General features: G+C 43.3%; 1 protein-coding gene across 1 annotated transcript in view; it reads left to right on the top strand.

Annotated features, from left to right (window-relative positions):
- Positions 1-21,610, top strand: part of ATP13A4 (ATPase 13A4) — a 176,116-nt gene that overhangs the window by 14,610 nt on the left and 139,896 nt on the right. The window lies entirely within an intron of this gene.

Below are 21,610 nucleotides of genomic sequence, written 5' to 3'. Positions count from 1 at the left end.
CTTTTCTTTCTTTCTTTCTTTCTTTCTTTCTTTCTTTCTTTCTTTCTTTCTTTCTTTCTTTCTTCCCAGGTTTAAGGTTAAGATTTAGGTTTACGGTTAGGTTTTCTTCTAATGTTATACTGTATATACAGCTCTGGCAAAAATCAAGAGACCACTGAAAAATTTTCAGTTTGTCTGATTTTTCTCTTTATAGGTATATTTTTGAGTAAAATGTAAATTGCTCTTTTATTCTATAAACTACGGACAGCATGTCTTCGAATTTTCAAGCACTAAATTTTGTATTTATTTTCAAAAAATGAGAATTGGTCAAAGTAACAAAAAAATGCAGTGCTTGCAGACCTCAAATAATGCTAAGAAAACAAGTTCATAATCATTTAGAAAAAAAGATACTAATGTTTCAACTCAGGAAGAGTTCAGAAATCAATATTTTGTGGAATAACCATAATTTTAATCACAGCTTTCATGCGTCTTGGCATGCTTTCCACCAGTCTTTCACACTGCTTTTGGGTGACCTTATGCCACTCATGGTACAAAAATGTAAGCAGCTCTTCTTTGTTTGATGGCTTGTGACTATCCATCTTCCTCTTGATTACATTCCAGAGGTTTTCAATGGTGTTCAGGTCTGGAGATTGGGCTGGCCATGACAGGAATTTGATGTGGTGGTCCTTCATCCACACATTGATTGACCTAGCTGTGTGGCATGGCGCATTGTCCTGCTGGAAAAACGAGTCCTCAGAGTTGGGGAACATTGCCTGAGCAGAAGGAATCAACTGTTTTTCCAGGATAACCTTGTATGTGGCTTGATTCATACGACGTTCGCAAAGATTAACCTGCCCAATTCCAGTCTTGCTGAAGTATCCCCAGATCATTACTGATCCTCCACCAAATTTCACAGTGGGTGCAAGACAATGTGGCTTGTACACCTCTCCAGGTCTCAGTCTAACCATTAGATAACCAGGTGTTGGGCAAAATTGAAGATTAGACTCATTAAAGAAGATTACTTTACTCCAGTCCTCTATGGTCCAATCCTTATGGTCTTTGGTAAACTTAAGCCTGGCTCTCCTTTGCTTCTCATTGATGAAAGGCTTTTTTCTAGCTTTACATGACTTGAGCCCTGCCTCTAGGAGACTGTTACGAACTGTTCTTGCTGTGCACTTCACCCCAGCTGCCATTTGCCATTCCTTTTGTAGATCATTTGATGTCATCCTGCGGGTGCAGAGTGATATTCGAATAAGATAACGGTCATCCCGGTCAGTGGAGAGTCGTTTTCACCCTCTGCTGGTCTGTAGCTTTGTTGTCCCCAATGTCTGCTGCTTGACCTTGTTGTAATGGACTGCCGTCTTAGAAATTTTAAGGATAGATTCAACATGACACTCACTCTATCCCTCTGCTAGTAAAGCCAGAATTGAGCCCTTTTTTCCCTCACTCAAGACTTTTCTTTTCAACTCCTTTGGCATGGTTAAAAGTTATTTTTTCACTCCTATTACTTCAGGGATATTACCAGCACTTATTTTGCCATCCAGCTTGTCCTATTGCAAGAGGATTGTGAACACCGCAGCAGGGTTTTTTTAAAATTTCCTTCCTTAAACAAGATTTAGTTCAGGTAATCACCTAATCAGAAGCACATTAAGTAGAATGAGGTGTACTCTGGTTGGAATTCAACTGACACTTGAATGGAATGTCTCTCTCTCTCTCTCTATATATATATACTAGCTGAAGAGCCCGGCGCTGCCCGGGCATAGTAACTAACTGTGGTTAGTTGTAGCAAATTAGAATTATCCTCCATCCCATAGTCCCGTGCCCATATACCCATCACACATCCTCCATCCCATAGTCTCATGCCCATACACCCATCATACATATTCACCATCCCCATAGTCGAGTGCCCATATACCCATCATACATATCCGCCATCCCATAGGCCCGTGCCCATATACCCATCATACATATCCTCCATCCCATAGTCCAGTGCCCATATACCCATCACACATCCTCCATCCCATAGTCCCATGCCCATATACCCATCATACATATTCTCCATCCCATAGTCCCATGCCCATATACCCGTCATACATATCCTCCATCCCATAGTCCAGTGCCCATATACCCATCACACATCCTCCATCCCATAGTCCCATGCCCATACACCCATTATACATATTCGCCATCCCATAGTCGAGTGCCCATATACCCATCATACATCTCCACCATCCCATAGTCTCATGCCCATATACCCATCACACATCCTCCATCCCATAGTCCCATGCCCATACACCCATCATACATATTCGCCATCTCATAGTCGAGTGCCCATATACCCATCATACATATCCGCCATCCCATAGGCCTGTGCCCATATACCCATCATACATATCCTCCACCCCATAGTCCAGTGCCCATATACCCATCACACATCCTCCATCCCATAGTCCCATGCCCATATACCCATCATACATATTCTCCATCCCATAGTCCCATGCCCATATACCCGTCATACATATCCTCCATCCCATAGTCCAATGCCCATATACCCATCACACATCCTCCATCCCATAGTCCCGTGCCCATATACATATCCACCATCCCATAGTCCCGTGCCCATATACCCTTCAAACATATCCTCCATCCCATAGTCAAGTGCCCATATACCCATCACACATCCTCCATCCCATAGTCCCGTGCCCATATACAGTCATGGCCAAAAGTTTTGAGAATGACACAAATATTATATTTTCACATGATCTGCTGGCCTCTGGTTTTTATGTGTGTTTTTATCACATACAGAAATATAATTGCAATCATATTATGAGTAGCAAAAGGTTATATTGACAGTTAGAATGAGTTAATGCTGCAAGTCAATATTTGCAGTGTTGACCCTTCTTCTTCAGGACCTCAGCAATTCTCCCTGGCATGCTCTCAATCAACTTCTGGATCAAATCCTGACTGATAGCAGTCCATTCTTGCAAAATCAATGCTTTTATTTTGTCTGAATTTGAAGGTTTTTGTTTGTCCACCCGTCTCTTGATGATTGACCACAAGTTCTCAATGGGATTAAGATCTGGGGAGTTTCCAGGCCATGGTCCCAAAATCTCTATGTTTTGTTCCCTGAGCCATTTAGTTATCACCTTTGCTTTATGGCAAGGTGCTCCATCATGTTGAAAAAGGCATTGTTGATCGCCAAACTGCTCTTGGACGGTTGGGAGAAGTTGCTCTTGGAGGACATTCTGGTACCATTCTTTATTCATGGCTGTGTTTTTAGGCAAGACGGAGAGAGAGCTCATTCCCTTGATTGAGAAGCAACCCCACACATGAATGATTTCAGGATGCTTGACAGTTGGCATGAGACAAGACTGGTGGTAGCGCTCACCTGGTCTTCTCCGAATAAGCCGTTTTCCAGATGTCCCAAACAATCGAAAAGGGGATTCATCAGAGAAAATGACTTTACCCCAGTCCTCAGCAGTCCACTCCCTGTACCTCTTGCAGAATATCAGTCTGTCCATGACGTTTTTCCTGGAGAGAAGTGGCTTCTTTGCTGCCCTCCTTGAGACCAGGCCTTGCTCCAAGAGTCTCCGCCTCACAGTGCGTGCAGATGCCCTCACACATGCCTGCTGCCATTCCTGAGCAAGCTCTGCACTGCTGGTAGCCTGATCCCGCAGCTGAAACACTTTTAAGAGACGGTCCTGGCGCTTCCTGGTCTTTCCTGGGCGCCCTGGAGCCTTTTTGGCAACAAGGGAACCTCTCTCCTTGAAGTTCTTGATGATGCGATAGATTGTTGACTGAGGTGCAATCTTTCTAGCTGTGATACTCTTACATGTTAGGCCATTTTTGTGCAGTGCAATGATGACTGCATGCATTTCTTTAGAGATAACCATGGTTAACAGAAGAGAAACAATGATGCCAAGCACCAGCCTCCTTTTAAAGTGTCCAGTGGTGTCATTCTTACTTAATCATGACAGATTAATCTCCAGCCCTGTCCTCATCAACACCCACACCTGTGTTAATGGAGCAATCACTGAAACGATGTTAGCTGGTCCTTTTAAGGCAGGGCTGCAATAATGTTGAAATGTGTTTTGGGGGATAAAGTTCATTTTCTAGGCTAATATTGACTTTGCAAGTAATTGCTGTTAAGCTGATCACTCTTTATAACATTCTGGAGTAAATGCAAATTGCCATTAGAAAAAATGAAGAAGTAGACTTTGTAAAAATTAATATTTGTGTCATTCTCAAAACTTTTGGCCATGACTGTACATATCCGCCATCCCATAGTCGAGTGCCCATATACCCATCATACATATCCACCTTCCCATAGTCCCATGCCCACATACCCATCACACATCCTCCATCCCATAGTCCCATGCCCATACACCCATCATACATATTCGCCATCCCATAGTCGAGTGCCCATATACCCATCATACATATCCGCCATCCCATAGGCCCGTGCCCATATACCCATCATACATATCCTCCATCCCATAGTCCAGTGCCCATATACCCATCACACATCCTCCATCCCATAGTCCCATGCCCATATACCCATCATACATATTCTCCATCCCATAGTCCCATGCCCATATACCCATCATACATATTCTCCATCCCATAGTCCCATGCCCATATACCTATCATACATATTCGCCATCCCATAGTCGAGTGCCCATATACCCATCACACATCCTTCATCTCATAGTCCCATACCCATATACCCATCATACATATCCTCCATCCCATAGTCCCATGCCCATATACCCATCATACATATCCGCCATCTCATAGTCCCGTGCCCATATACCCGTCATACATATCCTCCATCACATAGTCCAATGCCCATATACCCATCACACATCCTCCATCCCATAGTCCCATGCCCATATACATATCCACCATCCCATAGTCCCGTGCCCATATACCCGTCATACATATCCTCCATCCCATAGTCCCGTGCCCATATACCCATCACACATCCTCCATCCCATAGTCAACCATTATGACATCATAATGAGTGGCGGCGGGGCTTGCGACCTATGATGACATCAGCGTCGCCATGGCAACTGTTGTGACATCATAATGAGGGGCGGGGCTTGATACGCACACACTGCTTCCCCAGTATGCAAATAGGGGCATTATGACATCACAATGAGGGGCGGGGCTTGACACGCATACACTTTTTCCCCCAGTATGTAGATAGGGGCAAAATTGTTTGGTGAATTGGAACGTGCGGGGTTAAAATTTCGTCTCACAACATAGCTTAGGATGCTCTCGGGGTCCAGACGTGTGGCTGTAGCTGCGACGGTGCGGATGCCTATCCCGGACATACACATACACACATACACACATACATACATACACACTTTGAGCTTTATATATTATATATATATATATATATATATATATATATATATATATATATATATATTATATAAAGCTCAAGTGTGTGTGTGTATGTATGTATGTATGTGTGTCCGGGATTGGCATCCACACCGTCGCAACTACAACCACAAAATTTGGCACAGTCACACGTCTGGACCCCGAGAGTGTCCTAGGCTATGTTGTGAGGTGAAATTTTAACCCTGCGCGTTCCAATTCACCAAACAATTTTGCCCCTATCTACATAATGGGGAAAAAGTGTGTGTGCATCAAGCCCCGCCCTTCATTATGATGTCACAATTGTTGCCATGGCGACGCTGATTCATCATAGGTTGCAATGGTGACGGTTATGTCATAACGGTTGCCATGGTGATGATGATGTAATAATGGGTATATGGGCACGGGACTATGGGATGGAGGATGTGTGATGAGTATATGATACAGGAAAGATGTATATCTTTGTACCGTGTTAGCCAGTAGATAGAAAAATATTCAGGATTGAGAGTCCTCAGTAGTTGATACCTTTTAATGGCTAACTGAAAAGATGGCAACACATTGCAAGCTTTCGAGACTACTTGGGTCTCTTCATCAGGCTAGACTAATACAAAATCTGAAGTCACATATTTATGCACAATACAGCCTAGAAAAAATGCAATAGATAAGACAAGTGGTGTGAAGCAGAACTATCAATATGGGAGAGTGAGAAGCATAAATCTAAACATTGGACCAGTTCATAGATAAGGAGTCCGGATGTTTTATGGTCCTCTGATTGGGGTCTACTTCTGTGTTGTGATGCCCCCACAAGGTTTTAAAAGGAAATTCCTTAATTGATGTAAAAAGACATAAATCCATGTGACACATTCATTCCAGCACTGAGAGTGTCAAAGGTCGTCATAAATTTGTACTCCCAAACTCGTCTCTCTCTCTCTGAGACTTGAAGTTACCTTTCAATACCAGTAATTTCATATCCACGTTGCTGTGATCAGGGATACAGAAATGTTTTGCCACAGGTAGATCCATTCTTTTTTCTCTTATTGTGTGGCAATGAGAATTCATCCTTGTTCTCAGTTTTTGCCTGGTCTCCCCCACATACAGACCCCTAGTTGGACATTTAGTACAAATAATTAAGTACACCACATTAGATGTAATGCAGGTGAAAGTACCTGGGATCTTGTAGTCCTGATGTGAGTTGGGGATCTTTATCTTGTCCGTGGTCATTATAAATGGACAGGTTTTACATTTTTTCTGGTTGCAAGGAAAGGTTCCTGTGGGGGAGACAGGGCAAAAGCTTAGAACAAGGATGAATGCTCATCGTCACACAATAAGAGAAAAAAGAATGGATCTACCTGTGGCAAAACATTTCTGTATCCCTGATCACAGCAACGTGGATATGAAATTACTGGTATTGAAAGGTAACTTCAAGTCTCAGAGAGAGAGATGAGTTTGGGAGTACAAATTTATGACGACCTTTGACACTCTCAGTGCTGGAATGAATGTGTCGCATAGATTTATGTCTTTTTACATCAATTAAGGAATTTCCTTTTAAAACCTTGTGGGGGCATCACAACACAGAACTAGACCCCAATCAGAGGACCATAAAACATCCGGACTCCTTATCTATGAACTGGTCCAATGTTTATATTTATGTTTCTCCCTCTCCCATATTGATAGTTCTGCTTCACGTCACTTGTCTTATCTATTGCATTTTTTCTAGGCTGTATTGTGCATAAATATGTGACTTCAGATTTTGTATTAGTCTTGCCTGATGAAGAGACCCGAGTAGTCTCGAAAGCTTGCAATGTGTTGCCATCTTTTCAGTTAGCCATTTAAAGGTATCAACTACTGAGGACTCTCAATCCTGAATATTTTTTGATGAGTATATGGGCACTGGACTATGGGATGGAGGATATGTATGACAGGTATATGGGCACGGGACTATGGGATGAATGATATGTATGACAGGTATACGGGTACGGGACTATGGGATGGAGGATATGTATGATGGGTATATGGGCATGGGACTGTGAGATGAAGGATGTGTGATGGGTATATGGGCACTCGACTATGGGATGGCGAATATGTATGATGGATATATGGGCATGGGACTATGGGATGGAGGACGTGTGATGGGTATATGGGCACTCGACTATGGGATGGCGAATATGTATGATGGGTATATGGGCATGGGACTATGGGATGGAGGATGTGTGATGGGTATATGGGCACTCGACTATGGGATGGTGAATATGTATGATGGGTATATGGGCATGGGACTATGGGATGGAGGACGTGTGATGGGTATATGGGCACTCGACTAAGGGATGGCGAATATGTATGATGGGTATATGGGCATGGGACTATGGGATGGAGGATGTGTGATGGATATATGGGCACTGGACTATGGGATGGAGGATATGTATGATGGGTATATGGGCACGGGCCTATGGGATCGTGGATATGTATGATGGGTATATGGGCATGGGACTATGGGATGGAGGATAATTATAATTTGCTATAACTAACCACAGTTAGTTACTATGCCCGGGCAGCGCCAGACTCTTCAGCTAGTATATATACATATATATATATATTTATATATATATGTAGTATACTCCAGAACGTGGACTCCACAAAATGTTCTTGAAAAGTCAGGTCATCTGACAATAAATTCCAGGACTTGATCACTCACAAACATTTTTGACCATTTTACAGCGGGGAAAAAAGTATTTAGTCTGCCACCAATTGTGCAAGTTCTTTCACTTAAAAAGATGAGAGAGGCCTGTACTTGACATCATTGGTAGACCACAACTATAAGAGTCAAAATGAGAAAACAAATCCAGAAAAACACCTTGTCTGATTTGGCAAGATTTATTTTTCAAATTATGGTGGAAAATAAGTATTTGGTCATCTAAAAACATGCAAGATTTCTGGTTCTCACAGACCTGTGACTTCTTCTTTAAGAGACTCCTCTGTCCTCCACTCATTACCTGTAGTAATGTCATCTGTTTGAACTTGTTATCAGTATAAAAGACACCTGTCCACAACCTCAAACAGTTACACTCCAAACTCCACTATGGTGAAGACCAAAGAGTTGTCGAAGGTCACCAGAAACAAAATTGTAGCTCTGCAGAAAGGCTGGGAAAACTGAATCTGCAATAGGCAAAGCAGCTTGGTGTAATGTGGGAGCAATAATAAGAAAATGGAAGACCTACAAGACCTCTGATAATCTCCCTCGATCTGAGGCTCTACACAGGATTTCACCCCATGGGGTCAAAATGATCACAAGAATGGTTGGGGGACCTAGTGAATGACCAGAATAGAGGTAAGACCACCGTGACAAAGGCTACCATCAGTAACACACTACGCCGCCAGGGACTCAGATCCTGCAGTGCCAGACGTGTCCTCCTGCTTTAGCCAATACATGTCTGGGCCCATCTGAAGTTTGCTAGAGAGCATTTGGATTATCCAGAAGAGTAATGGGAGAATGTCATATGGTCTGATGAAACCAAAGTAGAACTGTTTGGTAGAAAGAAAACTTGTCGTGTTTGAAGGAGACAGAATGCTGAGGTGCATCCAAAGAATACCATACCTACTGTGTAGCATGGGGGTGGCTTCATCAAGCTTTGGTGCTGTTTCTCTGTAAAGGGACAAGGATGACTGATCCGTGTACATGAAAGAGTGAATGGGGCCATGTATCATGAAATTTTTGAGTGCAAACCTCCTTCCATCAGCAAGGGCATTGAAGATGAAACGTGGATGGGTCTTTCAGCATGATAATAATCCCAAGCACACCACCAGGGCAATGAAAGAGTGGCTTTGTAAGAAGCATGCTAAGGTCCTGGAGTGGCCTAGCCAGTCTCCAGATCTCAACCCTATAGAAAACCTTTGGAGGGATTTTAAAGTCTGTGTTTCCCAGCGACAGGCCGAAAACATCACTACTCTAGAGGAAATCTGCATGGAGGAATGGGCCAACATACCACCAGCAGTGTGTGCCAACCTTGTGAAGACTTACAGAAAATGTTTGACCTCTGTCATTGCCAACAAAGGATGTACTGTATAACAAAATATTGAGATAAACTTTTGTTAATGACCAAATACTTATTTTCCACCATAATTTGCAAAATAAATCTTGCCAAATCAGAAAAGGTCATTTTCTGGATTTGTTTTCTTATTTTGAATCTGATAGTTGTGGGCTACCTATGATGTTAATTACAGGCCTCTCTCATCTTTTTAAGTGGGATAATTTGCACAATTGGGGGCTGACCAAATAGTTTTTTCCCTACTGTAAGCCATAATTCCTAGTCTATAAGGAGCCAGGATGTCCATGGCTTATTTTCCTATTGCAGCACCTCAAGAGTGCCAAATAAATGTCTGTCAGAAACGTAGAAAAAAAACTATTAGGCTATGTGCACACGTATGCAGAAAATTTCTGCATAAAAACCGGACTCATTCCCAGAAAATCTGCATTTTTTGCGCGTTTTTGCCGCAATTTTTTCTGGAGAGTCCCCAGACACATAGGAAATAGCCAGAAATGCGGAATTTACCGCAAAATTAATGAGCATGCTGCGTTTTTTTACCGCAAAGTGTTTTTTTCGCGGTAAAAAACACATCAATATGCACAAAAAGTAAAGAATGCATTAAAATGAATGGGAAGCTTCTTTTAGGTGTTTTTTGAGCAGATTTTTTGGTAAATCCGCAGGAAAAACGTGAAAAAAACGCAACGTGTGAACACAGCCTTACACATGAATAGCCTGCATGTACAACTTGCCAACACTGAGACTGGAGCTTTCAGGCTATGTACAGCGTCTTCCACCAGCAGCATGTACAGCATCACCTGCTCCAGAACAGAGAATAGAAAAAGCTTATTTGGCCCCAGAGAATGTTTTAGATGCACATTGTCTGTGCTACGTATAACTGATGCCAGCAGCCTCCTTCTCTAATAACCTCACCTCTTATTCATTTCTGTCTGGTTCCTAGTTTTTGTCCATCACAGAATCATCTTCATAGTCATCCCTGATTCACCTGACAGGTGTCTCTATGCTGGAAATGGCCAGCAATCCTTGAACCGCCCCGGTCTGATTCTCTCCCTTTTCCCCAAATTTACTTTGGTTCAGAGTGCCACTATTTCTGACAGTGTCCCTACCACTATAACTCGCAGAACCTGCAGCACAGCTAAGCATTAGAATGGTGTTCTCAATCTCCTCCGGCACCACATTTTTAGAACAAAAGCTGCCTGTCCATAGCTTCCAAAAAATCAATTGTGGCGTAGCCCACAGTGTGCTGTAAGTTATGGGACTTGGGGCAGAAAAGAAAACCGTATCATTGAAAGATAGAAAATTCCACTATTTACAATATTAAGTATTATGGATGTGGAGAATTGGACTGAGCAAAATCCTGAGTTGACGGTGTCATTGTCAAAAGCTGTATCATCTTGCTGTGACTGAGATTAGTGATGGGACATGTACACCCCACAGCTTCCTCCCTAGTCATACACTTGCCAGAGGCAAAGCTGCCTAGATGTGATCTGCGTTTGATAGTAGTACTGCTGTGATATATAGTGGGTACGGAAAGTATTCAGACCCCTTTAAATTTTTCACTCTTTGTTTCATTCCAGGAATTTCGTAAATTCAAAAAAGTTCATTTTTTTTCTCACTAATGTACACTCTGCACCCCATATTGACTAAAAAAAACCAGAAATGTAGAAATTTTTGCAAATTTATTAAAAAAGAAAAACTGAAATATCACATGGTCATAAGTATTCAGACCCTTTGCTCAGACACTCATATTTAAGTCACATCCTTCTTGAGATGTTCTACTGTGCTTCTTCATTGGAGTCCAGCTGTGTTTAAATAAACTGATGGGACTTGATTTGTAAAGGCACACACCTCACAGCTTACACTGCATGACCAAATGAGAATCATGAGGTCAAAGGAACTGGCCAATGAGAATTTCTGCAGTACTCAAGGTTCCTAAGAGCACAGTGGCCTCCATAATCCTTAAATGGAGGAAGTTTGGGACCACCAGAAGTCTTCCTAGGCCTGGCTGTCCAGCCAAACTGAGCAATTGTGGGAAAAGAACCTTGGTGAGAGAGGTAAAGAAGAACGCCAAGATCACTGTGGCTGAGCGCCACAAATGCAGTAGGGAGATGGGAGAAAGTTCCACAAAGTCAACTATCACTGCAGCCCTCCAACAGTCGGGCCTTTATGGCAGAGTGGCTCGACTGAAGCCACTCGGTGCCAGACATATGAAATCCCACATAGAGTTTGCTTAAAAAACACATGAAGGATTCCCAGACTACTAGAAATAAGTTTCTCTGCTCTGATGAGATGAAGATAGAACTTTTTGGTGATAATTCTAAGCGGTATGTGTGGAGAAAACCAGGCATTGCTCATCACCTGCCCAATACAATCCCAACAGTGAAACATGGTTGCGGCACCATCATGCTATGGGGAAGTTTTTCAGCTGCAGGGACAGGACATCTGGTTGCAATTGAAGGAAACATGAATGCAGCCAAGTACAGAGATATCCTGGATGAAAACCTCTTCCAGTGTGTTCTGGACCTTAGACTTGGCTGAAGGTTCACCTTCCAACAAGACAATGATCCTAAGCACACAGCTAAAATAACAAAGGAGTAACTTCAGAATAACTCTGTGACCATTCTTGACTGGCCCAGCCAGAGCCTTGACCAAAACCCAATTGAGCATCTCTGGATCATTCCTGTACTAGCTCAAAAGGGTGCTTCAACTCTATACTGAGTAAAGGGTTTGAATACTTATGACCATGTGATATGTCTATTTCTCTTTTTTAATAAATTTGCAAAAATTTCTACATTTTTGGTTTTTTTCAGTCAAGATGTGGTGCAGAGTATACATTAATGAGAAAAAAATGAACTTTTTTCAATTTACCAAATGGCTGCAATGAAACAAAGAGTGAAAAATTTAAAGGGGTCTGAATACTTTCCATACCCACTGTAAGACCTCAGGAGAGGACATACATCTAGTGTGACTCCAGCCTAAAGGTACTGTCACACTTAGCGATGCACCATCGATCCCGACCAGCGATATGACGCGGTCAGGATCGCTGGTGCATCGCTAAGTGGTCGCTAGTGAGCTGCCACACAGGCAGATCTCACCAGCGACATTGCTGGGGACCGGGGTCGCTACTTACCTGTCACACTAGGCAATCCTGCGTCCTCCCGCCCGGCTCCACGCTCGTCGCTCGTCTCTCCACAGGAAGCGCCGCAGGAAGCTGACAACGAGAAACGGTCCAGGACGTTCTCGCGCGATCAGCGATGACCAGCAGGGGAGCGGGTCGTACGTAAGTATCAGACACAGCGATATCATTAGAAATATCGCTATAACGTCACAAGTTATAGCGATATTGCTAGAGATATCGCTTAGTGTGACAGGCCCTTAAGAGTAATAGTCAGACAGAGAGAACCAATCAGTCTTTGGAACAAATCTTGCTTTTTGTTTGATCACAACCCAGCAGGACGATTGATGTTCCTCTTTGCCTGTGGCTGAATTTGCTTTTAATAATCGCATTAATTAGTCCACAGGTACCTCCCCTTTCTTCTGCAAATATCGGTTTCACCCTCATTTTGGGGGATTTAACCAACTGGATTCAGGGTGCCCTGGGGCTGATCTAGCTGTGCAATGTTTGGGGGAGGTGTGGCAGGAGGTTCAGAGGAATATTGGGGAGGCTCAGGGGAGGTATAAATTCTTTGCTGACAAAAGATGATCTGTGAGGTCAGTATTCCGGGTTGGGGATAAGGTATGGTTGTCCACCAAGAATATTAAGCTTAAAGTTCCTTCTGCTAAGCTGGGGCCCAAGTTGGCTTGAACTCTGAACTCCGCCTCTGTTTTTTCTGGCTCTGGTACTACGTTCCCCAATCGGCTTTTGACCCACTGGCTTGTACCTCGACTCCTCTTTCTGTCTCACTTGTTGGATACTGCACTACTGTCTGGCTCTGACTTTTGGCTCGTCTCTGATCTCATGCTTGCTGTGACCTCTGGTACTTCATTTTCCTGTTTGTTGCTGACTCTGGCCTGTCTGACTACTCTGCCGCCTCCTGCTGGCGGCCTGCACTTCTGTACCGAGGTGCTACACAGTAAGTGTTTTCCTTTTTCCCGTAACAGCGCCCCCTGGTGGAGGCTACACGCAAAAGCTCCGCAGTTGCATTACACATCTGCCCGCAATAGCCGTGGGTGGAATCACGATCCACCCACGGCTATTACCTAGTTAAATGCTGCTGTTAAATGCTGACAGCGACATTTAAGCAATAGTGCTGGAAATACGCACACCGGTGACATGATCGCGGGTCACCGATGTGTCGGCATGACAACCCATGGTCTCCTGGAGACCTCTATGGTTGTCAGTGCCGGATTGCTGTGAGCCCCACCCAGTGGTCGGCACTCATAGCAAGTCATCAATTCAACTACATAGAGGCGATCTGACCATCGCCTCTATGTAGCAGAGCCGATCGGGCCATGGCAGCTTCTAGTCTCCTTTGGAGACTATTTTAACATACCAAAAGTAAAAAAAATGTGTTTAAATATATATATATATATATATATATATATATATTTTTTTTTTTTGTTTTATTTTGAATTGGGGCGAAAGGGGGGTGATTTGAACTTTTACTCGTATATATATATATATATATATATATATATACGAGTAAAAGTTCAAATCACCCCCCTTTCGCCCCAATTCAAAATAAAACAAAAAAAATAAGATCAAACATACACGTATTTGGTATTGCCGTGTTCAGAATCACCCAATCTATCGATAAAAAAGGATTAACCTGATCGCTAGACAGCTTAGTGATAAAGAAAAGTCAAAACGTCAAAATTATGTTTTTTTTGGTCGCCGCGACATTTCATTACAATGCAATAACAGGCGATCAAAAGATTGTATCTGCAACAAAATGGTATTAATAAAAACGTCAGCCTGGCATGCAAAAAATAAGCCCTCACCCAACCGAAGATCACGAAAAATGGAGATGCTACGGGTCTCGAAAAATGGCGCAATTTTTTTTTTATAGCAAAGTATGGAATTTTTTTCACCACTTAGAAAAAAAAGAACCTAGAAATGTTTGGTGTGTATGAACTCATAATGACCTGGAAAATCATAATGGTAGGTCAGTTTTAGCATTTAGTGAACCTAGCAAAAAAAGGCAAACAAAAAGCAAGTGTGAGAATTCACTTTTTTGCAATTTAACTGCACTTGGAATTTTTTTCCTGATTTCTAGTACATGACATGGTAAAATAAATGGTATCGTTCAAAAGTACAACTCATCCTGCAAAAAATAAGCCCTCACATGGCCATATTGACGGAAAAATAAAAAAAGTTGTGGCTCTGGGAAGGAGGGGAGCGAAAAACGTAAAACTGAAAAAGCCCAGGGGGTTAAGGGGTTAAATGTGAGGGAAAAACAGCCATGTACCTGCTACATTTTTCTGCACATTTTTGAAGGTTGAAGATTTCTAAACTTTCATGCAAGTGAGTCTCATTTTTTCCTTGCAAATTTGAGTCATCAATGTGTTTTTCAAGTCTGCAGCTTGTTAATTCTTTCAGCATTTATACAGTTTTTCAACCTTTCAAGTTATTGGGAAAAACCACAAGTATAAAGCACAATCAATCTGCTGGTAGACCAACACTGATGTAGTACACCACAATCTCAATAGGCTTTTTTTTCTATCCCTATGTGGCACCCGTGTCTGTAGCACCACAAAATGCCTGCATGTGTGATATACTTTTATCTGTATTGCCAGCAATGGTGAGGGCTAAGTTCTCTGCTGTTATAATTGCACACATTTTTCCTGATCCCTTACTGACAGATTGTACACCTTTGCCTGAACCAGGAAGTGTGCACGATCCGTCAGATGAGGGGTTTGAGTAGTTGTAGTTTTGTAGGAAGAAGGACTAGCATGGTGGAGGTCCTGAATGTAGAGACATGCTGCATGCTCTCTGCAAGGACAGCTGCATAAGGCAGAGTACCAGTCCCTGGAGAACACAGGACTTCCAGAGTTTGTGCTAAAGGCATCTCAATACCCGGCACTGCCGCCGGCACTTGGGACTGGAGTGCGCAGCTGCATGTATTTCTGTGCAGCTGAGCGCTCCGTTGCCGAGTGCCGGCGGCAGTGCCGGGTATTGAGATGCGAGACTTATGCGAGTTTCTCGCAAGTGTGACCCCGGCCAAACTGTGAGTCAGCTCAGTCTTCATAAAACTAGCAGAAGAGAGCTTATTGCCCAGGAGTTCAGCAACTGCATGGAATCAAGGACACTGTTTTAGGAAGTAAGTGTTCTGAGAGGATTCACGTTGCCTGCTTGCTGGAAGTCATCACTGATCTAATAACTGTTCATCTCGGACCTCTGGGGATCCAAAGTATTGTTTACCAGAAGTATAATTGCCAACAGGAAGGCTACACAACCTTACAGCAGAGAAATTGAACCCTCAACAGGCAGGTCTGAACAACCCCCTGTATGTGAATTATATGGAAGCAGAGGTGTAGCTAGCGTTTTAGTTCAGGGGGGGCGAAACTTCTGAGTGGGCACCTAACCAGGTAGCCTTGATTACAACTCGGTGGTGCACCCTAATAGTGGAGGAGAACCTCAGCTGATGACTGCGCTGTTACTGAAAATAATCTCTATATAAAGACCAATATGGATCTTACTGCCATATGGTGAGTGGTAAATACCAATCCTACAGAACATATAATAGATCACAGTACAGTTACAGATAATGACTTACCGCTGACGTTCTTTCCGATAGAATCGTTCACTTTTCTCATCTTTTCCATCTGGCCCAGAGCGACATGACAACTTCTTCCAGCCAGGACTCGGCTGCAGAGTATACAACAAAGACACATTTGACTTCTCACATTTTCAGCACTGTCCCCATCTATCCCCAACCTGCACAAACTGCTGATACCCCAATTCTGAGCCGCTGCTGCCGTATGTGTCCCTATTACTGCACCCGCTGTGTGGCACAATGTGCCCTCTAAATTCTAAAGCAACCCCCTATAATATAGTAATGCCGGGTGCAAGTGCCCTGTGTGCCCCTTTGACAGTCACAGTTCCCCTATAACAATAAGTGCCCAGTTTACATTTAATAATGTCCCGAGTCTCCCCCCTGTACAGCTCCCCTATACACACTATGATGCCCTCTTATACACAGTATAATGCCCCCTCACTGTATATGTACTGACCCCTTAATAGCCCCCAAACTGTTTAATGGCACTGTATGATGACCCTCTCCCTGTAATCTCCACACTGTATGATGGCCCCCTAGATAGCCTCCATATTGTATAATGCACTCCCCATAGGTAGACTCTATATAGTATAATGCACTCTCCATAGGCAGACTTTACATAGTATAATGAACCCCCTATAGTCAGACTCTATATAGTATAATGCACCCCCTATAGACAGACTCTATACAGTTTAATGCACTCCCCATAGGCAGCCTATATATAGTATAATACACCAGCATAGGCAGACTCTATATAGTATAATGCACCCTCCATAGACAGACTCTATATAGTATAATGCACTCCCCATAGGCAGACTCTATAGTATAATGCACTCCCCATAGAGACAAACTCTATATAGTATAATGCACCCCCTATAGGCAGACTCAATATAGTATATAATGCAGCCCCCCATACTCAGACTCCAATATAATGCATCCTCCCATAGGCAGACTGTAATATAATGCATCCCCCTTGGGCAGACTGTAATATAATGCACCCACCCTTAAGCAGACTGTAATATAATGAAGCCCTCCATAGGCAGACTGTAATATAATGCACCCCTTTAGGCAGACTGTAATATAATGCACCCCCCTTAGGCAGACTGCAATATAATGAAGCCCTCCCTAGGCAGTGTGTAATATAATGCACCCCTCTAGGTAGACTGTAATATAATGCAGCACAGCCCGTTAGGCACACTAATATAATGCAGCGCAGCCCCTTAGGAAGACTAATATAACGCAGCACAGCCCCTTAAGCAGACTAATATAATGCAGCGCAGCCCCTTAGGCAGACTTTAAAGTATAATGCACCTCCATAAAAAAATTAATACAATACTCAACTCTCTTTGTCCTTGTTCCTACGCTGCTCCAAGCTCCCACTCATCTCCTGACAGCGGGCGCCGGGTAGTGACGTCATCGCGCCCGCTGTCAGTGTCTACATCAGACGCTAAAAGGGGGATGAAGGGAGAAGGAGCGTAGCGCTCCTTTTCTCATCAATGCGGTCAGTTATATCAGCATGTAGCCGATACAGCTGAACCTGCGATGACAGGCAGGGGGGGCCCACAGCTGTCACAGGGCCCTCCCGCCTGCTCAGGGACCCATAGTGGCCGGGCGACATTGTAGTGACATTGATTCTCCCTGCTCTGCTGCAGAATGTAACTGTATCGGCGCGGCGTGCACGACGATGCAGTTACAGTAGCGTAGCTCTGGCTGGGCCCTCTCAGAGCACCGGGCCCGGGGCAATGGCCCTCTCTGCCCCGCCGGTAGCTACGCTAATGCATGGAAGCTTGTGGGACTGTTTCCAGACTGGCAGTAAAAGATACAAACTGATCATCACCCTGTTTAATGCTGATTATTCTCTGCTGCACCATGCCTGCTCCAACTCCCCTGGGAGACAGCCCTAGTTGGGAAGGGGTTAATCATCTGGCACTGTCCATCACCACCTAACTCCCAGGGACCCTCATCAATGCCCGACCATACCAGGATGAACATTCCAACTGGCGTAACAAAACCTTTGTATTCTTATATTATAAACTCCCACAACTGACAAAGACTGGCGTACCCCTGGCCGGACTATACCAGCACTCGGAACCGCCGTGCACCAGTACCGTGACTGCAATGGCCCTGCCGGGGCGCACACCCACACTGTGTACTCTGAGCTCCTATCCCTACATAATACAATCATAAAGTGGCGTTTTGCCTCTTTCATTTATACTGGCTATGGTAGACCCCCTGATTGGCTGTGCTAGACCATGTGAACCGATGGCTGCGGGAAATTATGGGAAAACCCGAGCGGCCATGCCTGATGAAATTAGCATGTTCTGTAAGTGTATAAATATATTTTCTGACAATTATCATATGTATATCACAAATCAAATTACATGTGTTCAAATTCAGATGGAGCAAAAAATTTGAAAAAATTCAACTGAAACTTGATCTTCCATGAATCGATCCACCTTTGTCTACGTTTTTGCATGCCCGCCTTGACTCAGTGAATTAACTGTATTATTGCAGCACGCACTAAGTGGCATGTGCCTCTTATTGAATTTGGCATGTCTTTGAAATGTTGCTGAATATCCCTTTTAATGATTAAGAAAACTATGTTATAATGTCACAACTTTTAGTTTTATTCTTGTACCTAGTACCTAGAACTTTCTGACATATATTTAAGTTTTTAATCATATGCTGTCAATGTGATTTTAGAGACTTTGTAACCAGGGTTTTACTACATCATTTGAGAGCAGCATAATATAGGGGCAGAGACCCTGATTTCAGTTACATAGTTAAATTGGTTGAAAAATTACCTAGGTCTCAAGACTCCTGGATGTTCGGGTTCGGCGGGTTCGGCCGAACAGTTACAAAAAGTTCAGGTTCAGGTACCAGAACAGTACCAGGACCCAAATCTGAACACGGACCCCATTCACTTGAATGGCGGCCCGAACATCCAGTATTTGCCATGCTGTCATGTGCACGACATCGCGGCAAACAACGCTTTTGATCAGTGGTGAAATCATCCCTGCCAGTCAGAGAGCTGCAGTTCCCACACTGTCAAAAGACAGTGTGAGCGCTCAGCTGTGACCGGAGGTATAAAATTTACCTCTGGTCACTGGTGTCAGCTGATGGGACAACCGCTCCAATCATCCTACACCTGCAGCCACTAATAACAGTGAGAGCAGGAGCGACTGATTGGAGTATTCATCAGCTTCTTCTGCGCTGTAAATATAAAAAAAAAAACGGCCTACCAAAACTCACAGCTGGGGACTGCAACCCTCAGTTGTCAGCTTCAACAAGGCTGGTTATCAAGAATAGAGTGGTCCTCACACTGTTTTTTTTAAATTATTTAAATAAATAATTTAAAAAAAACAGCATGGAATACTCCCATTTTTGACAACTAGCCTTGCTATAGCAGACAGCTGGGGGCTGTTATTCTCAGTCTGGTAAGGGGTCATGGATATTGCTCCCCCCAGCCTAAAAATAGTAGCCCGCAGCTGCCCAGAAAAGACACATCTATTAGATGCGCCAATTCTGGTGCTTTGCCCGGCTCCTCCCACTTGCCCTGTGGCAGTGGCAAGTGAGGTTCAAATTTTTGGGGTTGATGTCACCTTTGTATTGTCGGGTGAGATCAAGGCCATGGCTTAGTAATGGAGAGGCATCTGTAAGACACCTATCCGTTCCTAATCCTATAGTCACATGGTAAATAAACCCACAAACAGAATAAAGTATTTTATTAGAAATAAAAGAAAACACAGTTTTCCATTTTTATTTAAAAATACAAACACAGTTATACTCGCCTAATGCCTAATTCCACCGAAGCCATCAATCTCCTGTAATAAACCAAAAATAAAAAAACAACACTATACCATACCCGAATGTTGTTCTGTCCCACGCCGTAATCCATGTCTGGGGGATAAACTGTTTTCAACCTGGACGGTGCCAAGATTCAAGGTTACCTCCGGTCACTGAGGCTGCGTTCCCCATCGGGCTGAACTGCCGTGACTTCGGCGAAATCCCCGCTAGCTCCACTAGAAAAACGCTCACGGTGCTAGCGGAGATCTCACCGAGGTCACAGCAGTTCAGCCCGGCTGGAAACGGAGCCTCAGTGACCGGAAGTAACCTCTATGATGTCACCGCCGGTTACTGACGCCAGGTTCCCAGCAGCTCATTCACCAGTGATTCTCAGCCTGGACGGTCGCATCTTTTCACCGTCCAGGTTGAAAACTGTTTATCCCCCAGACATGGATTGCTGCGTGGGACAGAACAACAGACAGGTATGGTATACTGTTGTTTTTTTATTTTTGGTTTATTACAGGAGATCGAGGGCTTCAGTGGAATTAGGCGTTAGATGAGTATATCTGTGTTTATTATTTTTAAATAAAAATGTGTTTTGTTTTATTTCGAATAAAGGATTTTATTCTGGCTGTGTCTTTATTTACAATACAACTATAGGATTAGTGACAGATAGGTGTCTTATAGACACCTCTCCATTAGTAATCTGTGGGCCTGATGTCACCTGACAATACAAAGGTGACATCAACCCCACAAATGTGAACCCCACTTGCCACCACTACAAGGCAAGTGGGAAGTCCAGAATTGGCGCATCTAATAGATGTGCCTTTTCTGGGCAGCTTGCAGGCTGCTATTTTTAGGTTGGGGGGGCAATATCCATGGACCCTTACCAGTCTGAGAATACCAGCCCCCAGCTGTCTGCTTACAATCCTGATGATCCACTCTGTTGGGGAAATGCCTCGAGGTATGGAAGACTGACATTTTGACATCCTAATACGATAAGTTTTTAACTTTTTTGTTGGTTTGTCATGATGCCTTGTATAGAACAGGTACCTACTGTATGTTGTCTAGGCTAGGGATATATCTGCATCTGTATGTCTAGCAGGGACATCTAGAGCAAGTTAGGGTGAGCCACCATGGAGCCCCGTATTATTAGGGTGCCAACCTCCACTACTAGGCACTTACAGCATAGTACTGATCCCAGGGAAAAATAGGCCTTATATTTGGGATATTAACTGGGATAATTTCCACTAATCTGCAACAGTGGTATTACGAATTATCTTGTTCATCCCTTTAATGGTGATAGCAATTTCCTAATATCATGGTATCTTTATATCATTGTAATCTGTGGGTATAGTGGCTTACATTGATACTCAAACACTTTTTTGACTAAAAGTTTATTATCACTTTGCACAGGGCTTGGTGTTGTTTTTTAATAAATACTTGAATAAATTCATGTTTTAAAGGGTTTTTTGATTAACACTTATATTATATACCTATAAACCTGTCTGAGACCTACCTACTCACGGAGGCTGACCAGATTAGTTTGACAGGACAGATACCTCATAAACCCATGTTGATGCTGTGTAATGATATCATTTTATTGAGAAACTCCACAATAGCATCTTTTAGGGCTTATTCACATGTCATTAATTAATGACCCATGACCCTCTCTTAAGTAACCCTCTCTTAAGTGGGCCCTCA

This window comes from Dendrobates tinctorius, unplaced genomic scaffold (genome assembly GCF_039654945.1).
Source record: "Dendrobates tinctorius isolate UK_male_01 unplaced genomic scaffold, ASM3965494v1 ptg000060l, whole genome shotgun sequence".
NCBI lineage: Eukaryota > Metazoa > Chordata > Amphibia > Anura > Dendrobatidae > Dendrobates > Dendrobates tinctorius.
This window is presented reverse-complemented; position numbering and strand designations above follow the sequence as displayed.